Raw genomic sequence first — 7,855 nt, 5'->3', positions numbered from 1 at the left:
GCTGGTATCAAAGATTTCATAAGAACTTCAACTTTCTCTGCATCTCCAATACAACAGCTGTCTAATTTTATTCTCCCCATGCCCTGTGAAACAATGCAACATAATTCGTATCAGACATTAGGAATATGACAGGATGTCATGGGCCAGAACGTGACCATTTAGAGGTTTGCTTGTTTCAAAGGATAAATATTATATTAATCATAATACAATTAAAAAGTGATACACACAGAATTAAGAAGTGAGTAATAATTTGCATCCATATAGTTTAATTTGTTCATTTGGTCCAAATTAGAATGTTTCTTGGGAGGGGAGGGGGAACAACACTTCTTTGACTATTATTCCATTCATGGGGCATGACATATTATCTGAATCCAGAGAACGGTGCAATCAGTACCAAAGAAAATTGGGGTGCTGGTTTTGCTCCGTGGGGAAAGTAGGCATAACTGCAACTTTTCACTGATTTTTGTCTTCTTCACTCAAGAATCTGAGCCACTCTTCCATTCTTACCGTCAACAATTGTTCCTCAGCTTCCTTAACTACCTCTCCAAGGCTGCATATAAATGTACCATTCTGAAGAACAGCAAAACAAATTCACTGCGCTTTGAATTATAATTATTAGGGTTATGCCAGCTTTGAAATTTGTTTGGAAGAAGTGCTTCAGATCTTCCACAAGCACACTCCTCTGTTCCTTAATGAAGCCAATCCTCCGCCCCCAGCCCCATGAAATTTTTAAAGCAGTCACATTACCTGTAAAGAATCAACTGTAAAGCTACTGCAGCATCCCCCCCCCCCCCCCGGGCTCATGCAGTAGCTTGAAAAAAGAGGAACTCCAATGAATGGGCTGAGGTGTTCTGCCTGCATGGGGTTTGAAGCACTTCTTCCAAATCATTTTTAAGTGTGAACAGCCCTAACAATTATACGGATAATACACCTTGTTCTCTTTTCTTTCTCTTTAAAGAAAGGGAAGAAATCAGGTGAAAACAATCCAGAAAACTGCTTCTAGCTGAATTCTCCCTTTCCAAGAGATAGGGCTAGGCAACCTAAGGCCTCTGAGCCCACTTTTTGTGCCCCTTGGAGCTGTTTCTGACCACAGGTGCTGAAATTGACGGTACAGTTTTCCACCAAAAAACAGAAATATAAGCCCAAACCTAGGCATGCCACAGCTTAAAAAAAGATAAAGACCTCAAATATCTCCTGAAATCCCAGGAAAACCAAAATAAAAATCCCATCTTCTGTTTCCATTATCATCCCACCTCTTGCAGTCCTCAGTCTGTAAAATGCTCTACCACAGGGCATTACCATCAACTATAAAGTCTTTAGCAGCTGCTTACAACCATAATGTAAGATTCTCAGAGTTTTCTTTAAACAGATTTCTTGAAAGGAGAAAGAGACTGAGTAACAGAAAGCCTGGCAACTGGATACGTAGCCTTAGCATTCCACCTATCTCTAACTTAATACTATTGCCAGTGTTTTCTTGATCTTTTTACTAACCTCTTGTTGATGCACCCGGGAGGTGGCTACTCATTTTCCTGATCAAGGAGGGATACAGTATGTAACTATATTTGCAATGTTTTTGTAAACTGTCAATCCCTTTCCAGGCTCTAAGAAGCCCATTACACCAACTGCCCTCTAGAAAGGATCCAAAAGTTATGATTTTAGTAATACATATTGGCAGTATTATATATCAAAAGGTTGTTTATTGTTTTGTTAATGACAGCTAATGTTACTTATAAGCCATTGGGTTGGAGCTGTGGTGGTGATCATGATATCCCTTCCCAATGTTCTCTTTCCTTTTATTCTTACAGAAAATGATCTTTTTATTTTTGTTTTTATTACCACCATCAATTTCTGATTTACCATTGAGGCATCGTAAAACCATCAAAAAAGGAGTTAAAGAGGTTCATGGATACAAATGATGATCACTCAATGGTGATGCTGACAAAACTCAATTTAAGAAACATGGATGAAAAATCTTGACCTCTATCCATTTTTTTGTTATTTGTCCTTCTGATTCAGCACTTGTTCTTGCCACTTGGTGGGCATCCTTAGTTCTGTGCAGGGCAGAAAAAAGGGTGATGTGGAGCACAAAGTGAAAGCTTATTATAGGCTGGGCTGCACTTAAATTAAAATTTTCATTTAACTCACTGGAACGAAATAAAACACAAGGTTTTTGGAGAAGGCAAGTATGGCTACTCGTTTGCTATCAGCCAGGAATTCAGGTAAAATGACTACAAAGGCAGAATGAGATGTCCAGATCAGACATACCTAAGCACAGCTATTTACAAAACTTTTTGGTTTTTTGCTTTGAGGGGGAAGAATATAGCCTTTCCCTGGGAGCAAAGGAAATGGATTTTTGCCTGCTGCTCTGTAGATAGCACTCTTTGCTGTGCCTGTGACTGAGCCAAGAATTAAACCCTCGTTTTCTGAAACATTTGACATCCATTCATTCTAGCACTGATTCTGTAAATGGAATGACAACAAAGGGGAGTTGTTATAAACAAAGATTTGGGATAGTTTCCCCCTGAGCATGCTTTTGCTTTAATTACAGTCTGCCAATACTTGCATGCCATTTGTCAGTGACTTGAAGTGAGCTGTTTTTTCTCCCCTTGCTCATTATTCACAAGAGCAATTGGAAAAAATCCTGGATAGCTCTTTCACGCCACTCTCTGGTTCAAGCGTGTTTCATTATGTATCAGCCTGCCACTGTGATTTAGTATTCAATATGGGGCCTTGTATTATCTCAGGAATAAAGCCCTGCATCACAATTGTTTTTGTTGTTCAGTTGTGACCCAATAGGCATGATTTTTCCAGGATTTGCCAGTATATCACAAATTACTTTTATGCATCTAATCATTTGTGTGCATAGAACAGTTCAAGTAGTGTCATTTCTCTTTAGTAGCATGATAAAAACAATTGTTTGCATGAACAAGAAGCTTGTTTATAGAACCTTGAGGTTAAATTAATTCCTACACACATACCCATCACACTATTTTCCCTTTCAGGGTAAGCAACATTACGCAAAGTGCAGAAAAATTAATTCTTGATTTGATGTAGCCCTGTTCATTTGAGACCATTTGCTTAGCTATTCAACATATACAACTATACTGAATAAATTTATTACCTGTACTGGCTATGTATATGTGTGTACATATGTGATCTTTCCCCACACCTACCCTTAATAATATGCTTTTGACTTAACTTTTTATTTTTTGCTTTTATATATCTCTATTTGCATTGATTTGGATTTCTAATTACTTGAAGATCTTCAAGGCAGCTAGTGAATAAAAATTCAAAATCAATAGAAATATAAAACTATAACCTGGGATCTTCTCAACCTGGGATATCTTTAATTCTAACTAGATTTTTTAAAATTCTAGCTAATCGGTAGGAGACTCTGAGCTTAAGGACTTAAGATAACTATTTCAACCAATTTTCCCCAAGTTGGTATCTTTCAGATGTGTTTGACTTCAGCTTCCATAAGTCCCCCAGCTGACATTACAAATAGCTTGGGAATTATGGGAATTCATTCAATATATTTAGAAGATTCCAGCTTGAGAAAACCCCTTAAGGTGTAAGTCACCTTACTCAAAGATTCTTTAAAGTAAAAAAATCTTATACTGCTGTCTAAAAAAACCAAAAAGCAACTACTACTACTACTATTACTACTACATAAACCTCAATAGTATACAGGCCCTTCAGATTACAGGGTGATGAGTACAATTTTACATAGTTTACTCAGAATTAAATCTCTTTATGTTTAACAGGTTAACTTCCTAGGGTTTCAGCAATAATCTATTAAAGCTTAAGCATGAACCACTTGAACTTTAGGCCCAGAAGTCAACAAGCAGGCACAGAAATTAAAACTTTGAACATATACAGCCCCCAAAGGGTAGACTCTCCTCCCCCACCAATCTGCATAACTGCAACACAACTGCAAGAAACAAGGTAAAAGAAAAGATGTGGAAGTGTCAGGCCTCTCAGCTTTTCATCCTGACCGTTTTCTGAATCTACCAAGAGTTTGCAGAGAACAGTCAGTCAAGTCCTTTCTGGCCAATACCTAGACACAGACAACTGTTAATCCATCAATACTAGCTTGCTATCCTGTCAAGCAGCCAATAACTGAACATCTTATCCCATTCCTTCAAATTTCATTGGATCTGTGCCTCAAAAATCTCTTCACAAACAGAAAATTGCTAGCATTCCTCCTCTCCTGGACTCCGTGTGCTTCCCTGCATGTATTTCCCAGAGACAGCTTGAGTAGAAGCAGAGCTAAATGAGAAGGATAAAAATATGAATGCATGCATTCAAGCTTTCAAACCCTTCTCATTCACCATTGCGGTTAGCCTCTGTTGCATTCCAGGCTCCTAAACCTAGCATACTGACAATTCAGCATATGGGCTTCTTTCCTTAACCATGCCATGCCAGCCTGTTTCTAGTGGTGCAAATCAAGAATTCTCTCCAATGGGATTACAGACCAACTCTTTGCAACCACTGCAAAAGGCAATGATAAGATGGCATTAAAGAAGTTGCCTGTGATGACTTAGATGTCATTTCTTTGTCCACTTCTATACTACCACTGGCACAAAGACACATTGAAAGTGTTTGGCACTGCACACTTTCAGTGATAAGATCAATGGGGGAAAATATGGCATCCATCGATGCCCCCATGCATTGGTCTGATCTAGAAATCCAAGCCTGGCTCCTGATTTAAAAACAAAAAGAGGTACATAATGGAACAACTGAACCTGGAGTTATTATATGTGGGGGAAGGTGGACCTCTTCCTCACCTGTCCTGAAAGAATGCTGTGCATCCATAAGGATTGCAAACAGAACTGGGAACAGCATAGAGCTATGACTTCATTCTGCAGTCACACCTTTCACCCACATCTATGCTTAGAACCTTGAAGAGGGAACTCTAGTTAATCCCCCACAGTAAGATTTTGACCACACACTGTGGTTAAAGTACATTGCCTCTGTCTTAATCATACCCTGGGACCATTTTCTGATTTATATAATAAGCTAAGCACAATACTGTGTGGTTTTGCATACTGCACAAATTTACCTATGACTTGTTAAAAATGGTTAAAGCAAATAATGGCTTTATGTGAATCTAGAAGTTCCTATTATGAAAATAACAAAAGTCAAGGGAGAGCGGAGAAATAGAATATTAATTTTTTAAAAAAGTTATGGTTTGTTGACTGAGATTTTGAACAGGAGCATTCCACCATGAAACAATCTGAGTACAGATTGTTAGACAAACTAAAAACTGGGGCAAAATCCAGATGGTGAAAAATTTGAAAGTCACATATATGGAGAGGACGGGAGAGGGGAGGAGTGGAGAAACAAAATGGAATGGTTTAAGTGGTTAACTTTATATAAACATGCAGGTTGAAAATAGGAAAATCATGTGGAAATGTATAATACAAGGCAGTCAATCTATTTGCTTTGCTCAATGGAAGATCATACTTTGTCTTCAGAATGTCCACAGTTCAGTCCTTGACGTTTCTAGTTCGAAAGGATAATTATACGATCCATATTTAAACATTTTGAATAATAAAAATATTTATTCAAAGAGGTCAGCAAAATAACATTGGTTTCACAGGTACAAAGCTTCTTGAAAAATGTATAAACAGGTTAATATGGAACAAAAAATAATAAAAAGATTTTATCAACACATTTTATCAGATAGCTGCCACTACAAGATACTGCAGTGGCTGAGACAAACTTATATATAATTGTTTCATCTATCTTTGTAAAAAGCTTTACTCTGTTAAGAAACAAGTTTTTATTATCAAGTTTAAAAAATGTAAATCTTCTGAAACTGTGTGACCATATTTGGAACAGAATGGCACACAGAAAATGAATTCTGAGCATCTAATGTAACCTTTTCTGGCTTGAAAATTCCAAAAAGTGCTTCATCAGATCTTATGTTCAAAAATAGTTGTTTTATAAGTCAATTAAATGAAAAATAAAACCTTACAACACGTTTTAGATGCAGTAAACTGCAAAGTACATTTCTTCCATGCCCACTTACATGAGGGCTCACTGTACAAAGAAAGGATGAAGAAACAAAACACAACAGTCCTCAACATGATACCTCCTTTCCCTTCTGGGATGCTGGAAAGAGTCTTTTTGCTGCTACTGAATTGGTTGGGTTGAGATAGTTTGTCCTCTGTAGGAAACAAAACAGAAGCACCTTCAGAGTGGCTAAATATGTCAGATGGCTTTCATCAAAAACTCTAAGCCAAAAAGCATAATTAAAAAGACTGCATATGTTGCCAACTTATTATACAACCAGCTATCCCCATTTCACTTACCATGCTGTGTGAACCCAGAGCTATCACTGCTTAGGATTTATGAAACAGAGCTTGTAAACTTTGGTTTAATTTTAGTTCTATAAATCCAAAACAGCAGCATCCTTATATTCGGACTGCTCAACATGGCTAAAACTTTGTGTGAAAGAGAGGAGATAGATGGCAGTATGCAGGTACTCATGAATTAGACTTTTGGCCTACCGTATCATGAAAACACAGCTACTATCTAAAAACATGAGAAATATCCCTAGAATGGCTTTTGGTTGCATAAAAAAATGCCAAAGTTCACATCATGACACTAAAGCATAATTCCATTTCCTTGGTTTTGGCAGATGCATTGTATCTAGCCAGTTATGGTTTATTTAATAAAACATGGCTAAATGAACCATGGATTAATATATCTGACCCCAAAGTCACAATCATATAATGCAAATGCATTTAACCTAGGTAATATTTGTTAATCTTCTTTGTATTGTTGCAATGTTAGTATATGTACTGCTGAAGCGAGAACCACCTATGTTTTTTTTAGCCTACTTTGTGGTGGACTGTGTGATTAATAACTTTCCATTTTGATATTCAGATGTGAATGCCGTTACTTATGTATGCCAGATAGTTAGCTCTACTTAAAAAAAGCAAACTACCACACATCTCAAACCATTAAGATCATCCCAATGAGAAGTGATGCTCAGCAGCCAATGAAATGCTAACCCCGGGGGGGGGGGGGACTGGAAAGGAATAGGACAAATTTTCGTAAAATTTCGTAAACACGCAGGCATCTCTGGTGTGTTGCAATGCCAAGTCCCCGTTGTGAGGGGAAACTGAGCCAAAATGAGAACCTTACAAAAAATGAGGGGGAGCAACACAATAAAGACAATTAGATCCTTTTAAATTCGTAAGGTCTGTCCGTCATAGACGCCACTTATTTATCCGTGTCAGTTACAGTCACTGTACATAATTTAAGCTATTTAAGTATGCCGTTTCTTTCTGTATCAATTATTGCCCAGCTGCCTCTTTCCAAAAAAGGTAGTTTGGAACAAAAGCTTAACAAGCCGCGGCTCATTCGCAGTTTCATTCAATTCTTAAACGTCCGATTGAGCAACTCCATCTGCCTCAACCCAGAAGCTCACTGCTTCACGCGCAGCATTGCAACCTATTTCACCAGCCGCTCCTAAGGAGAGGGCGTCTCGTCATTTCCGGAGGTCGCTCTAGCGCAAAAGACTCTTCTGCCGCAAAATCTCTGGGATCTCTTCGAGGGTTCGCGCAAACGCGCAGTCATCTCCCCGCCTTCCGGTTAGCTCATCCGTCAATCAACCTCCACTTTCTGACCTTGAAGCTTGGGGACTTTCCTCCAAGGGCCAGTAAAGCTGGTCTTGAAAAATGCCTGTTGTAGGATAACCGTTGTTTGGGTTGATAGTCATAGCATGTGAAAGAGAAAAAAAAATTATACGCCTCCCTAAAATCTCAGATCCCGTTCATGGGAAAGCTACTTTGCCGGGATTTCCATGACGGCCTCTTTTAATTGGGCGCCTATTGGGACAGCT

Source organism: Python bivittatus, unplaced genomic scaffold (genome assembly GCF_059951505.1).
Source record: "Python bivittatus isolate LINGU-HERP-01145 unplaced genomic scaffold, Pbiv_v1 ctg000020_np1212, whole genome shotgun sequence".
Lineage (NCBI taxonomy): Eukaryota > Metazoa > Chordata > Lepidosauria > Squamata > Pythonidae > Python > Python bivittatus.
This window is presented reverse-complemented; position numbering follows the sequence as displayed.